Source organism: Macaca fascicularis, chromosome 4, assembly GCF_037993035.2.
Source record: "Macaca fascicularis isolate 582-1 chromosome 4, T2T-MFA8v1.1".
Taxonomy (NCBI): Eukaryota; Metazoa; Chordata; class Mammalia; order Primates; family Cercopithecidae; genus Macaca; species Macaca fascicularis.
The window spans coordinates 106,629,726-106,646,792 of NC_088378.1; the positions used below are offsets into that span (position 1 = coordinate 106,629,726).

At 36.5% G+C, this 17,067-nt stretch overlaps 1 long non-coding RNA gene across 1 annotated transcript in view; it reads left to right on the forward strand.

Annotated features, from left to right (window-relative positions):
* LOC135970598 (uncharacterized) overlaps nt 1–17,067 on the forward strand; it is a 107,649-nt gene that overhangs the window by 65,757 nt on the left and 24,825 nt on the right. The window contains exon 3 of the long non-coding RNA XR_010586360.1: nt 5,293–5,408. This is a non-coding gene — a long non-coding RNA (uncharacterized lncRNA). The remainder of the gene's footprint in view (nt 1–5,292; nt 5,409–17,067) is intronic.

The window sequence follows — 17,067 nt, forward strand, 5'->3', positions numbered from 1 at the left end:
ATGGTGGCTCACACCTGTAATCCCAGCATTTTGGGAGGCTGAGGTGAGCGGATCATCTGAGGTCAGAAGTTTGAGACCAACCTGGCCAACGTGGTAAAACCACATCTCTACTGAAAATACTAAAAATTAGCTGGGCATAGTGGCGGACACCTGTAATACCAGCTACTGAGGATGCTGAGACAAGAGAATCACCTGAACCTGGGAGGCGGAGGTTGCAGTGAGTTGAGATGGTGCCATTGCACTTCAGCCTGGGCAGCAACAAGAGCGAAATTCCTTCTCATTAATAATAATAATAATAATAATAATAATAATAAAAAGAAAAATCAGTCAGGACACATGAGAGACAGGTCAATAATGATTAATGATGAGGATCATTGTCTTAATCCTGATTTCCCCTTCATACACATTATTAAGTGCCTACATTATTCAGGCCATATTAGCTTCCAGGGATATGAGGAGGCATAGGAATCATTAACTGTGTCTCGGCTAATAGTCCAGAAATGAACATGGGAATGCAGGTATTTCTTTGACATGTTGATTTTGTTTTCTTTGCGCACTCAGAAGTGAGACTGTTAGGTCGTGTGGTGGTTCTATTTTTAATATTTTGAAGAACCTCTATACTGTTTTCCATAATGGCTGTACTGCTTTACATTCCCACCAACAGTGCAAAAGGATCTCCTTTTTTCCATATAAAAAGAAGAAAATCCTGCTACTTGTGACAGTATGGTTGAAATTTGAAAGGTATTATGCTAGGTGAAATAAGTCAAGCAAAGAAAGAAAAATACTACATGATTTCATTTACCTGTGGAATCTAAAAAAGTCACTTATAGAAACAGAGTTGAATAGGGAATGTGAAAGCCTGAAATGCAAGACGGTGATCTGTGTATAGCATGGTGACTACGGTTAATAATACTGTGTACTTATTAACTTGAAATTTTCTAAACTCTATACTTAAATTTTCCAAGTAGATGTTAAACGTTCTCACCAGAAAAGTAATTATTTGAAGTGATGGTCAATCACATCATATTCTGTGTGTGTCTCTCCACTTCTTCATTATTGTCTTATAGAAAGTATATTTTTTTAGAGTTTCACTTTTCTTTGGCAGAGTTTGTTTATAAATTCTGCCAAAGTAATTCTCTCTTCCTTTATCCATAATTGTTTTTCCCTTAAGTTCTAGCAACCTCTTCTTTCTAAAACTTCTTAGGAAATTTCTTTAAAGTCCATATTACTTCATCTCCATAAATGGTTCCTTTCTGTCAAATATAATTAACATCAGAGGGCGTTAATTCCACTTCTTGTTTCTTTTACAGTTTGAGAGAAAATAGTCATCAGGCCAAATCAAAGTTTAGTCAGATTATTTTCTATTAGTGTGGAGCTTTGCTATGTTTATAACAAACAACTTTCTGTGTTAGGTATGTAATGCCACCTATTTATATTTTTTGCTCATTCATTTCTTCATTCATTCACTTAATTAAATGCCAAATAATTTCCAAGCAAACTCTAGAGTTAAACTTTTTCACTCTGTCCTTTGGTATGAAAGGAGATACTTTCTCTTCTTTTGACAGTTTAAGAAGACTTATTTTTATTCAAATATGCAAATAAACTAAAATTTGCTAAAATTTACTGAAAATAAACATTTATTTTTTTTTGTTGTTTGCTGCTTTGTAGATACACCCAGAGGCATTGAGTACATTTTTATAAATAAAAAGTAAGTCTGTGGGATTTTGATATCAGCCTAGACAATTGCCAACTATAACACACACATCTGGTAGAAGGGGCGATTTCTCTTTAACTGTAGGCATCTCTTATTTAGTTTAAAATGAAAATAAATTTATGAATATTGCCACCTGAGAACTTGTGTTTTAGAATATTAGACTAAATTTCATGATGTTAAATTTCCTTCACTAATGTATTTGTCTTTTTCAAAGCATTCTATATACATTAATGAAATAAAAGGTTGTACTCGATGAACAATGCAGAAAAATATTATTTAATATTTCAAAATATGTATAAAATATTTATTTTATAAACCTTGGAATTGTTGCACACAAAAATATTAAATAAAATATGGGTTTTCATATGATCATCTCGATTGATGCAGGAAAAGCATTGGATAAAATCCAGCATCTCATTATGATAAAAACCCTGAACAACATAGGCATAGAATGGACTTAACTCAAAGTAATAAAAGTCATACATGACAAACTCCCAGCCAACATCATATGACATACGAAAAAGTTGAAAGCATTCCCCTTGAGAATTGGAACAAGAGAAGGATGCTCACTCACTTGCATCACTTCTCTTCAACATAGTACTGGAAGTCTTAGCAAGAGCAATCAGAAAAGAGAAATAAATAAAGCACATCCAAAAAAGGGAAAAAAGGAAGTCAAACCGTTACTATTCACTGATGATATGATCTAGAAAACTCTGAAGTCTCATCCAAAAAACCCTTAGATCTGATAAATGAATTCAGTGAAGTTTCAGGATATCAAATCAATGTACACAAATCAGTAGCACTACTATACAGCAACTACCAAACTGAGAATCAAATCAAGAACTCATTTCCTTTTACAACAGCTGAAAAGACAAACAAATAAACAACAACAACAACAGCAAAACCTTAGAAATATACTTAGCCAAGGATTGTAAATATCTCTACAAGGAAAATTACAAAAACTGCTGAAAGAAATCATAGAAGACACAAGCAAGTGGAAACACATTCCATGCTCATGGATGAGAAGAATCAATATTGTGAAAATGACCATACTGCCAAAAGAAATCTACAGATTCAATGCAATTCCCATCAAACTACCACCATCATTTTTCACAGCACCCCCCAAAAAAATCCTAAAATTCAAATGAAACAAAAAGAGCCCACATAGCCAAAGCAACACTAAGCAAAAAGAACAAATCTGGAATATCACATTACCTGACTTCAAACTATAGAATAGACCATTAGTTTCATCCATTTCTCTATTATTTTAAAATATTCAATGATGCTGTCATATTATTGAAAAATAGCAAAATCTTAAACTAAAAGTTCATTTAGTTTAAAACATTTACTAATATGTGTTATGTATTCACCTGTACAACACACATATATAAAATTTTATGCCAGTTTTTAGAGTTATACATATATAACCATTGCATGTTATTCATATGTAACAGCTATACATACATAAGAGTTATAGTTTATGCCAGTTATAAATATATAACACACATATAAAATGCTTTTTTAAAGAGAAGATAAGACTGCATTTTACTTTGGATAATATTTCATCTTAAGGAAAGTACAAATATATTTTTTTACTATCATTTCGTCAAGATCCCATTTGTCTCACTATCCATATATTATCTAGTTCTTTGTTGCTAGATCATATAGTAGATCAAATAAGCTTTGAAAACAGAATTAATAAATATTTTGTAGAATAAAACAAGGGCATGAGCCTATGCTAGATAACCAATTACCTTGTTACTATAAAGTTGTCATCCAATAATTTGTAAACTTAAAAAGCAATCTATGTACATACAAAGTTTATATTTTAGGCAATAATTTGTCTTGTATATTCTACATTACATCAATAATGATCCAAGGGAAATTATTTCATGAGACTTGGAATTTTAGTATATTCCAAAATGTTATTTAAGGAAAAACTTAATAATGACTGCTATTTTCCATATAATGGAAAAAATAAGACAAAATATGTTCAACCTTATTTGTCCACCTGCTTAATATATGGGAACAAATGGAAATCTAAATCAAATTATAATAGGTAATCTTTATTATGCATATATTTTTTCACTCCAAAAGAGTATTGTTAGGAGGAGGAATCTATAGTAAATAAGTCAATTGCAAACATTAGTTTCACAGACTTGTTTAAACTGATAATAAACTCTACCATCTCATGAGCTCAAAAACTTTCTGATTTTAATCCAAGATTGAGCTGCGTGATGGTTACTATTAAGTGTCAACTTGATTGGATTGAAGAATAAAAAGTAGCGTTCCTGGGTGTGCCTGTGAGGGTGCTGCCAAAGGAGGTTAACATTTGAGTCAGTTTTTATCTCAATTTTTTTATCCATTTATCCAGCAATATCCCCTTAGGTTGTTTCTTTATCTTGGCTACCATGAAAAATGCTGCAACAGACATGGGAATACAGCTATTTCTATGAAGTACTGACTTTATTTCCATTGGGTATATACCTGGAAAAAGAGTGCTGGTTTATATAATTATATTTACAATTATTAAAAACAATTTTATTTTAATTTTTTGAGGATTCTCCATGCAATTTTCTATAATGGCTTTACCAACTTATATTTTTACCAACAGTGTAAAAGGGTTTCCTTTTCTCCACACTTGTAGTTTTTATAATAGCAACCCTAATATGTTTGAAGTGATATTTATTGTTTTTTTATTTGTGTTTCCCTAATAATTAGTAAGGTTGAGCACATTTTTATATACCTGTTGGACATTTGTATATCTTTTTTAAAAACTGTCTGTTCAGAACCTTTTCTAATTTTTAATATTTTTCTATTGTGTGTTGTATTAGTCTGTTCTCCCACTGCTAATAAATACCGGAGACTGAGTAACTTATAAGGAAAGAGGTTTAATTGACTCACAGTTCCACATGACTGGGGAGGCCTCAGGAAACTCATAATCATGGTGGAAGGAAAAGCAAACACATCCTGGACACAGCCAAACCATATAAAGCAGGTACTCTCTTCTTACATATTTTGAGTATTAACTTTTTATGAGATATATGGTTTACAAATATTTTCTCCTGGTCGTCCAGCTTTTCATTTTGTTGGCTGCTTCCTTTGCTGCTGATTTCTTAATTATACATAGACCCATTTGTTTATTTTTCCTTTTTTTTGCCTGAGCTTCTGATATAATGTCCAAAATATCATTGCCAAGACCAACATCAAGGAGCTTTTTCCCTGTATTTTATTCTATGAGTTTTAAGATTTTAGTTATTGTGTTTAGGTCTTTATTTTGAGTAGACTTTTGTGTATAGTGTAAGGTAATAATTAAATTTTTTCTTTTACATGTGAATATCCAGTTTTCCCAATACCATCTACTGAAAAGACTATTATTTCTTTATTGTGTCTTGGTGACCTTGTGAAAAATTAGCTGACTATATATCCTTGGGTTTATTAACAGGCTTTCTATTCTATTCCACTGTTCTATATGTCTGTTTTTATGCCAGTATTCTACTCTTTTTGTAATGTGTTGTTTTCACTTACTCACTGGACAGACGACTAGTTATTTTATTTTTGTGTATTTATTTATTTAGTGTCGCTTTGTCTCCCAGGCTGGAGTGCAATGGTGCAATCTTGGCTCAGTGCAATCTCTGTCTCCCAGGTTCAAGTGATTCTTCTGCCTCAGCCTCCTGAGTAACTGGGACTACAGGCATGCACCACCACACGCAGCTAATTTTTGTATTTTTAGTAGAGATGGGGTTTCACCATATTGGTCAGGCTGGTCTCGAATTCCTGACCTCGTGATCTGCCCACCTCAGCCTCCCAAAGTGCTGGGATTACAGGCAAGTTGATTTTTTAAGAAAATATTTATGTATGTGCATGATTTCCAGATGGCACGAAGACTCCTTTTTATAGGTACAATTATTACTCTCAGGGATTAGGTGTAGTTACATACCTACTTTTCTGAGGATGCTCATTAGAAAGAGATACGAGTATAGCCAGGGTGAAACGCTCTCAGAGCTGCCTTGAAAATGAAACAGGTTAAAGTCAGAGACTCTCAGTCCATTTGCTGATGTATGGAAACACTGGTGGCTTCACTCATGCTGCTGCTATAGCATGCCCTCTTTTCTTCCCTAAATCTTGGGAAATGCTTTGCCTGTTTTTCTACGTTCATCTTGGGTGATCACAGCTCTTTTTTCTTGATACAATTAGCCAAGAGCCTAAAAGAAAAAGCCAGGCACACAGCATCCAGATAAATAAAAATGGCATAGTCTTAAAATGTACAACTTAACTGAAAATACCTTTTTACAGAGTTAATAGCAAAACAGTTGAACTCCCCAGTAACTTTCTCTAACTTATAGTTGCTCAACAGGTGTTATCTATTTGTTGTAGATTTTGCCATGAAAGTTATATTTGTTTTATTTATATAGGTCTCCTCCATCTCTAGATACAACTAATCTAGTTCATTTTGGTGGACTCTACATATTATGAGCTAATTTATTTGAAATTTCTTTGAAGAGCACATGAAGTTTATTCAAAATGTTTTATTTTCTGTCACTGTTTAGAAACATAAGTATTTTATGCTGTAGAGAACTGTTCTAAATTCAGATTCAAATCAGACTTTGTCAAAGTGACCCCAGTTCAATGGCATTTACTCATTTTATTTATATTAAATATTTGATGCATAATGTGAATATGTTCTGAAGTCAATAGGTATTGCAGATGCAAGAATGAGTTTGCTTTTCTGAGTGCCAAGTACTCTTGAACACACTTCCAGGGTTATCATAGCAGAGGTTTGAGAAAATGTGCTTCAATATCTGCACATTGCTGATCGAATTTTTCTAAGCTTTTTGGCTTTCTTGCTTCTAGATTTGCTTGACATACAAAGGAGGATATCTACCTTGCTAGTATACTACCTTCATGGTCTAATAACTTGCACACTCCCAATGAAATAAAATCCTAGGCTGCTAATCTCCTTATGGGCTAGCCCCAGAAAGGGAACCTGGTATATATTTGACTCTATAGCAGGGTCTAATTTTTACGCCTTAAATCATGTGATGAGACTAGCAAGTCAGGCAGTTAACCAAGGATTCAACAGGCTAACCATGCTCTTCATTCATCTCCATGGGCATATGTCTCTCAGAGGGAACATTTTTTTTTTCTGAGGTCTAAAATGCTCTGTTAGTTTCCGAATAGCCACATTAAAACCTCTATTATCTCTTGTTCCTTTGAGCAAGCAAAACATATCCTGGAGGTCAGGGCCCCTGAAGGGTGACTTTTTGTAAGATAACTGCAGAATCACATGCAGTTACAAGTAGTTTTAAACATCTCTATTTAGATCATATTTGAACAACCCTTAATCTCATTCTAGACCAAAAGTAGTCGAATCCATAAAAAGGTTAAACAGTCATTTAAAATTACATGTAGTAACTGATGTAGGAAAATCCACATGATTCTCCTTAAATTAATAGCAAGTGCCTGCTTCAGATAACTTTGTGTAATACCATTCTTTATGACACTATATTTAAATCATTTTTATTAACATGCTTCTAAATGGAACATCACAATATTACTCCTCATTTCAAAAAATTTATGAATACTCTATTATGCACATAAATTTTCCTGTACCCCAATAAGATGCAAAAAATATAGTAGCACATTATTTTTCTATTGAAGAAAATGTATTAAGGCCATAGCTGAATTCATATTTTTTCAGAATTAGTATGTGAAGATATTACTCATACTTACCTAACAATGGAATAAATATGAGAAAGTGAATCAAATCAGACCAGATCTAAGACTTATCTTTCAGGAATTTTACCAGTTACTTCACTAAAAAGAATTAAAAATCAATTACAGGACCACAAGGCAGCTTGTGTGTAATATATAATTATGCTTACACTCTCTGATGGAGGGGATTGCATAGACTCTATGTTGATCAGTTCTTAGCTCTAGGACTGAAGCACATATACCACTAGCTTCTAGAGGTTGGCTGGCTACCTTGCTCAAAGTCATGCCTTCTTTTTAGGGGTTGCTGCATCCAATGACTGGCCAGTGCCTAATAAGGTAAAGCCCCTTTGCCTGTCAGAAAGCTAACTCCATTTCAGACTGTGCTTTCCATTGAAGTTGATCTTCAACACCATTCTATACCCAGAGCTGTGCATAGGATAAGGCATAAGGCACATAGTGGATGCCCAGTAAACATTTGCTTAAAGAGGTGTAGTGAATGTAAATTGTACATAGAGTGGTCTTCAGGCTCTGAGTTATTTTCATTTTGACTTTCTCTAAAAGTTCATCAAAGATTTCAGATAGGTGATACAATTTGATGTGACAAGATTAATTTTAATCAATATATTTCAGCTTTCCTCCTTTTTGAAGGTTTAGTGACAGTAAGATTTATTCCTTGATTATAATGATATGGGAAAGTTTCAGCACCTGTCACACTCAGGAACATAACAACCAAATATAAAAATATGGTTGACCCTCAGTTTAACTACTATTAGAAGTCAAGATCAAGTTATACTTAATTAAAGGAAAAAGTGCTACATGCAATTAATTCCAGATTTGAAGTAATGAGTATTTGAAGAAAATGCTCATTCATTTTCATGTAGTGAAATTTTAAAGTTTTGAAATTATGGCCAACTTATAATAATAATCACATTAACTTTGTGGAATAAAAGCATGTTTATGTTTTTTAGAAAAGAATTTAGGGGTTGAATATTTATTTTGTAAAATTATTGATGTTTCATAAAACTCCCTGTTTTGGTGTAAATTTTCTTAAATGTAAAAGATGAACCACCAGGTGCAACATCTGTTACTATGAATAAAATGACATTCTCATTCAGCAGGAACAAATACAGCAACTGCAAGGTCTTCTCTTTGGAGGAAACTACATTAGGAAAAGTAAAGGCCCTGTAGAACTACCATGAACTGACATTGCATAGATATATTAACACATTCTTTAATATTGTGTATTGTGCATAAATGGCGAAAGTTAGAGTTTGGTTTATTTTCCTAACATTTACAGATGTCTTAAAGTAAATGGTGTTTATCATTGGATATTAAAATAATATACAGGACATTTTATATCAATGATATGCATATGTTTTGCTGTTGCTTTTTTATTATTTTCCTTATATTGCCCACCATCACTCTAAAAATTGTTACATATCATACCTTTCAGATACAGATAATACTATATCCATCAGCGCAAAGTTATATCTGCAATAGTACAAAACACAAAGCATTTAGTAACTCAAACTTTTTAATTTAGGCAATGTGGAATAATTCCTGGGCTCTTTGTATATTGTGAATTCTGCATGGAGCTTTAATTTAAAGTCTTTTAGCTTGAGATAGAGACTTCTAATATTTTTGCTCATCCAATTCTTCCTTTACTCTAAGTAAAGGATGAGATTACATTTCCAAACTCTTTAAAAATACGTAGAAATGTAACTTCTCAAGCCAATGTATTTTGAGCAGAAGTAATATGCATCATTTCCTTAACAAAGCATGTAGTCAATGACTTAAGACCCCGCAATATTTCTTTTCCTGTTGCATTGCTGAAGACATCACATATTGTAGATAGTGCAGCAGCAGGCTGTGGATCCTCCATCAACCTAGAATTCTGAGGAGCCACGTGGAGGATGGTGTTCCTGGAAAGAATCCCAGGCCCAGAAAAGACAAGTGAGGAATTAATTCTTGTTAAGTCACTAGGATTTTCTGACGGTGGGTTGCCACATCATAATCTATTGTGTTCTGACTTTTGCATTCATGAAAACAACAAACTGGGACTCATGAAGGCATAATATAGGCATAAATAGCCAAATAATCATTAAATATAGGTAACCCATATGATAATGAATTAACCCAACTGATACTCAGTTTTCCTATTTGTAACATACCTGAAATATATGTTATAGGTTGGTGCAAAACTAATTGTGGTTTTCACTATTAAAAGTAATGGCAAAACCACAATTACTTTTGCACTAATTTAATATAAACTCTGTTTATGCTCAAAGGAGTTAATTGGAGTAAATGTGTTCTAGAAAGCTGAGGCAGAAATACTGGTTGATTTGTTGCTATTGCTGAAGTGGTAGAATTAGAGTGTCGTATATAAAAGACAAACTTTCTCAAACTATTCTAAGAATGAGTTGACTATGAGTAAAAATGTGTTTTGGTAATATTATATGGTATTTGGCTTGATGTCTGATAGGGTTTGGCTGTGTTCCCACCCAAATCTCATTTTGAATTGTAACTGCCACAATTCCCACGTGTTGTGGGAGAAACTCAGTGGGAGGTAATTGAATCACAGGGGTGGATCTTTCCTGTGCTGTCCCCGTGATAGTGAATAAGTCTCATGAAATCTGATAGTTTTAAAAATGGGAGTTTCTATGCACAAGCTTTCTCTGTTTACCTGCCACCATCCATGTAGTATGTGACTTGCTCATTCTAGCCTTCCGCCATGATTGTGAGACCTCCCCAGCCACAAGGTGTAAAAGTAATTACACCAACCTAATAACATGTATTTCAGGTATATTACAAATAGGAACACTGGATATCAGATGGGTTAATTCATTATCATATGGGTTACCTTATGATAACCTTATGATAATAATTTAATGATTGTTTGGCTATTTATGCCTGTATTATGCCTTCAGACCACAAGTCTCAGTGTGTTGTTTTCACAAATGCAAAAGTCAGAACACAAGAGATTATGATGTGACAACCCACAGTTTGAAAATCCCAGGGACTTAAATCCACTAAAACTCTTTTCCTTCCCAGTCTTGGGTATGTCTTTATCAGCAGCGTGAAAACAGACTAATACAGTAAATTGGTACCAGTAGCATGGGGTGCTGCTGCAAAGATACCCAAAAATGTGGAAATGACTTTGGAACTGGGTAACAGGAAGAGGTTGGGAAAGTTTGGGGGGCTCAGAAGAAGATGGGAAAATGTGACAAAGTTTGGATCTTCCTAGAGACTTGTTGAATGACTTTGCCCAAAATGTTGATAGTGATATGGACGATAAAATTCAGGCTGAGGAGGCCTCAGATGGAAATGAGGAAATTGTTTGAAACTGGAGCAAAGGTGACTCTTATTATATTTTAGCTAAGTGACTGAAGGTATTTTGTCCCTGCCCTAGAGATCTGTGGAACTCTGAACTTGAAAGAGATGATTTAGGTATCTGGTGGAAGAAATTTCTAAGTAGCAAAGCATTCAAGAGGTGACTTGTGTGATATTAAACACATTCAGTTTTATAAGGAAAGTAGAGCATAAGAGTCTGGAAAATTTGTAGCCTGACAATGTGATAGAAAACGAAATCCTATTTTCTGAGGAGAAATCCAAGTCAGCTACGGAAATTTGCGTAAGTAATGAGTAGACAAATGTTAATCTCCAAGACAATGGGGGAAATGTCTCCAGAGCATGTCAGAGGTCTTCGTGGCAGCCCCTCTCATCACAGACCCAGAGACCTAGGAGGAAAATGTGGTTTTGTGGGCTAGGCCAGTGGTGCCTGTGCTGTGTGCAGCCTAGGCACTTGGTGCCCTGCATCCCAGCCACTCTAGCCATGGCTGAAAGAGGTTGATATAGAGCTTGAGTTATGGCTTCAGAGGGTGCAAGTCCCAAGTCTTGGCAGCTTTCACATGGTGTTGAGCCTGCGAATGTAGAGAAGGCCAGAATTGGGGTTTGGGGACCTCTGTCTAGATTTCAGAAGATGTATGGAAATGCCTGGATATCCAGACAGAAGTTTGCTTCAGGGGTAGGGCCTTTATAGAGAATCTCTGCTAGGGCAGCACAGAAGGGAAATGTGTGGTTGGAGCCCTTCACTAGGTAGGGCACCACCTAGTGAAGCTGTGAGAAGAGGGCCACCATCCTCTAGACCCTAGAATGGTAGCTCCACTGACAGCTCTCACTGTGCACCTGAAAAAGCCTCAGATACTCAGTGCCAGCTCATGAAAGGAGGCAGGATGGGGTGGTTACATCCTGCAAAGCCACAGGATCAGAGCTGCCATGACCATGGGAACCCACTGCTTGCATCAGCATGACCTGGATGTGAGACATGGAGTCAAAGGAGATAATTTTGGAGCTTTAAGATTTTACTGCCCTGCTGGATTTTGGACTTGTGTGAAGCCCAGTAGCCCCTTTGTTTGGCCAATTTCTCCCATTTGAAATAAGTGTATTTACCCAATACCTGTATCCCCACTGTATCTAGGAAGTAATTCACTTGCTTTTGATTTTACAGGCTCATAAGCGGAATGGACTTATTTGTCTGAGATGAGGCTTTGGACTGTCAACTTTGGGGTTAATGCTGAAATGAGTTAAGACTTTGGGGAAATGTAGGAAGCATGACTAGTTTTGAAATATGATGACATGAGATTTGGGAGTGGCCAGGAGTGGAATTATATGGTTTGGCTGTGTCCCCACCCAAATCTTATCTTGAATTGTAACTCCCACAATTCCCATGTATCATGGGAGGAATCTGATGGGAGGTAATTGAATCATGGGGCAGGTCTTTCATGTTGTTCTCATGATAGTGAATAAGTCCCTTGAAATCTGATGGTTTTAAAAACGGGAGTTTCCCTGCACAAGCTCTCTCTCTTTCCCTGCCACCATTCATGTAAGATGTGACTTGCTCCTCCTAGCCTTCCACTATGATTGTGAGGCCTTCTCAGTCATGTGGAACTGTAAGTCCATTAAACCTCTTTTTCTTCCCAGTCTTGGGTATGTTTTTGTGAGCAGTGTGAAAATGGACTAATACAATATCCAAAGACCACCTGAATCTCATCAGACATTTGCTTCTTTTTCTGTAAAATTTCTGAGTGAGATACACAAAAAAGGCCCAATAACATAATGGAAGAAAATACTGCCTTATTTTTAGATGGGCCTATACCCTGATACTCAACTTCAAGGCTCTGGTAATACTGGATCTGAACAAATTCCTTCATCCGAAAGATCAGTTAGGGTCTATTATCTCCTTATGCATGTCATAATTCTGCCAAAAAATAAAGCCAGCAGGAGAAAAAAATGCGTGCGTGCATGCACACACACACACCACACACACATACATATATATACACACATACATATATATATGTATATACATGCACACACACACACACAGAGTCATGTGCTGTATGTGACATTTTGGTCAATGAAAGACCACCTATATTGCAGTGGTCCCATAAGATTATAATGGAGCTGAAAAATTCATTTCGTCTAGTGACATCATAGCCATTTAAAGTTATAGCAAAACTCATTACTTACATGTTTGTGGTGATGCTTGTGTAAACAAACCTACTGCACTACTGGTCATTAAAAAAATGTACATTAATGTCCTAGGTCTTCACATTTACTCACTTCTCTCTCACTGACACACAGAAAGCTCCATGCCTGAAAAGGACCCTTTACAGGTGTACAATTTTTTATCTTTTATATTGTATTTTTTACTACATCTTGTCTATGTTTAGATAGATTTGGATACACAAATACCATTGTATTATAATTGCATAAAATATTGAGTAAAGTACAGCAACATGTTGTACAGTTTTGTAGCTCAGAAGCAATAGTCTCTACCACATAGCCTAGGTGTGTAGCAGGCAATAATATTTAAGTTTGTGTAAGTACGCTGTATGATGTATGCACATGATGAAATCACCAAAAGGCATATTTCTTAGAACAAATACTTAGAGTTAAGCAAAAAATGACTTTGTGTGTTTGTGTGGGTGTACATGGCAAGAAGACAGGACTTAATGCTTCAATCTTGAGGCAGAATTTCTTCTTCTCCAAGAAGCCTCAGTTTTGCCATTATGGCCTTTGACTGATTATTGAGTGTAATGTCCTTTTCTTAAAGTTAACTGGTCATAGCTGTTACCTACATCTACAGAATACCTTCACAGTAACATGTAGATTAGTGTTAAATAAAACAGCTTGGTATTATGGCCTATCCAAATCAGTACAAAATATGAAGCATCTCAGCTTTCTTGAAGCCAATATCTAAATCTTAGAACTTATCTCCTATAATCAGATGCTTGGTGGAAGAACTTGAAGCAATCGTTAATTTCAGAATGCTTAAAGAGAGAGAGAGAGAGAGAGAGAGAGAGAGAGAGGTCAGCATGGTTAAGCTGTTCCTGGATTTGGACCTGCAGTAAAGATGAAAGAAAATCCCAAAGACAACTGTAAACAAAAACACAATTTTTGCAAGCACAGTGTTCTGTCTACTCACAGATGTAGCACATTTTATATTTTGCAAATTGGCCAAGAAGATAGCAATCCATCCTTAGAGGGAAGAAAGTAGACAGAGAGTTGGACATGTGTGGAGGCTTTTCTTCTCTCTCCACAAGCTCTTGGGTAAATTTACTTTAAAAATGGCAGCTCTAGTAGAGGGTGTTAGTGCTCTCTCCAAATCCTCCTAGCATTCATCATTACTAATCATGCCAGCAGTTTTCTATGGAAGTGCCAGGCAGTTAACATCACTGGGAACAGCTTTCAATTAATGATGAATAGAGGCTGATGAATAAATCCCTCGGGTTTCTCATCTCTATGTGGAGCAACTCTGGTATTCTGCCCAGTCTGCAGAGATCCACAGTGGGGTTGAGTCTAAATTGCCCAGAGTGATAACTCTCCCACTACTATATTCTGTACTTTTTTAAAATTTGTGTGTCACTTACCCACTTTTTTTCTTTCTTTTTACTTTTCTTTTCTTTTTCTTTTTTTTTTTACTTCCTGGGGTCACTTAGCAAATCAATCACTTTCTGTTTGAACCTTTGACTTAGACTCTGCTTTGGAGAGAGAGGGTGGGTGGAACCTAAAACTAAGACAAATACATATAAGTTGCTTACATAATCTTATTTAAAACTTTAAAAGTGATACAATAAAAAACTGAATCTCTGTATAATTCAGCATAACCTAAATTTATGTAACCACAGGGGAGTTTTTAATAGTGTGTTTATTTATATACTGACCAACTGGAGTTCTATTAAACTTTGAGAAATGCTGACCTAGAAAAATAATTGAGTATATTTATCCATTGTATTGGTCCGTTTTCATGCTGCTGATAAAGACATACCCAAGACTGGGCACTTTACAAAAGAAACAAGTTTAATGGACTTACAGTTCCAACTGGCTGGGGAGGCCTCACAGTCATGGCAGAAGGTTAATGGCATATCTTATATGGTGGCAGACAAGAGAAGAAAGCTTGTGCTGAAAAACTCCCGTTTTTAAAACCATCAGATCTCATAAGACCTATTCACTATCATAAGAACAGCATGGAAAAGACCCACACTCATGATTCAGTTACCCCCACTGGGTCCCTCCCACAACACCTGGGAATTCAAGATGAAATTTGGGTAGGGACACAACCAAACCATATCATTCATGATTCTTAACTATTGTGATTATTAATTATTTCATCAAAAAATATGTATTTAGCATTCCATTTACTAATATAATTTTTGAAATTGTACAGTTTCTGAATTTATGGCTTTATTTATATCTAATGTTTCTCTTGTGAAAGTGTTTGTAGGCAAACAGGGAAGAGAGACATGTTGGCGGATAGGCTAACATACAGCTTCGACTTGAACAGACAGAACAGCATGTGGAGACTCACACCATGATATTCTCCAACAGCTACCACAGGAATGTACCATGAAAACTAAAAAAAGTTCACAGATCCTTTGAAAGAAGTGACATGCCACTGAAAAATCCACAAAACAGGCAAAAACTGTGAGTTCCCACGGTGTGAGGGGGGGAAAATCTGCTTCTCAACCCACATTTCCACTAGGAAATCCGAAAATCCAGATCACAGGAGAAAGATTTAACTTTACCTAAAGCTGAAACAAATTTAGGGAGTCATATGAAACATAAAAGTAGAAGAAGCAGCAGGAAGAGACTTGCAGGCACTCCCAGTCTTCAGCTTGAACGCTGGGAGGCCATTCCTGACTATATCTCACAGGGGCCCTCAGGGAAGGCAGCAAGTGGAATTGGGGAGGGGTTGTGGGATAAAGAAAGCTTCCAACTGAAATTGGTAATAGTTTCGACTGGACACAAATATTCCTGAGCAGAGTCAAGGAGATGAGCAGAAGCTGCTGCAGATATGAGCAGAGGAGCCACCATTAATGGAGTGACCAGATGGAGAGGGGTGAAATCCATAAGGCAAGTTTGCTTTCTCAGCAGGGAAGCTCACAGCCTGGGGCAAGGTCTGAGCAGGAAACTCCCCAGCTGTGTGAGAACTGTGTGAGGCTTCTTGCTACCAGCTATCTCCCCATTCCCTGGTGAACTATATGACACAGCAGAGGCAGCCAAGATCCTCTCTTGAACATAACCCCATTGGCCCAAGAACCACCTCCCACATCCCTCATAGTGGCCTTGCAAACCAGCAAACCCCGCCACAAAAACGTCTGAGTCCAGACCAGCCTAACTCTGCCCCTACTTGATGGTATTTCTCTACCCGCGCTGGTAGCTCAATATAAACATATAAGCTCTTGGGGGCTTTAAGGCCCCACCCATCACCTGAGAAACCAAAATAGTTACCCTGGCTAACTTAGGGCAAGATTAGCACTATCCCCACAACCCCCACCGCTACTACCACAGCTAGTGCTCTCTTGAAATTGCCACCTCCTGGCTGGAAGCCAACCAATTCAGGCCTTTACAACAACTCATGACAGAATATCCATGATCTTAGGAAGGAGAAGACAATACCTAATTCCACTGGCTGCAACATCTTGGCTAACCAGAAGTCCTGAGTGTGTCCATGTGACAACTTCACTGCTAGCACAACCAGCATTCAAGAAAACCAGCACGCTAAACATATCTACAACCAAGGACTGTGACAGAGTACCCCACTCCCCTGCCACCTCCACCAGAGCAGATGCTGATATCTGCGGCTGGAAGACCTGAACAAAGGTCACATCACAAGACTCTTTGCAAACATTCTCCCACAGCAGACCATAGCCTAGTAACCCCACTGGGTGGCTAGACCCAGAAGAGATATAACAATCACTACCGTTCAGCTCTCTGGATGTGCCATCCCTAAAGAAAGGGGAAGAGCACCACATCAAAGAATCAACCCATGGATGACAGCATCTGAACAGCAGGCCTTGAGTTTCAGACCTCTGCACTGAAATAGTCTACCCAGATTAGAACGAACTGGAAAAGTAATTCTAATATTATGACAAAAAAGGATTCTATAACACCTCCAAAAGATCACACCAACTCCCAGCAATGGATCCAAACGAAAAAGAAATCTCTGAATTGCCAGAAAAAGAATTCAGAAGGCTAATTATTAAGCTACTCAAGGAGATACCAGAGAAAGGTGAAAAACAACTTAAAGAAATTAAATACATATATATATAGGACATGGATGAAAAGTTCTCCAG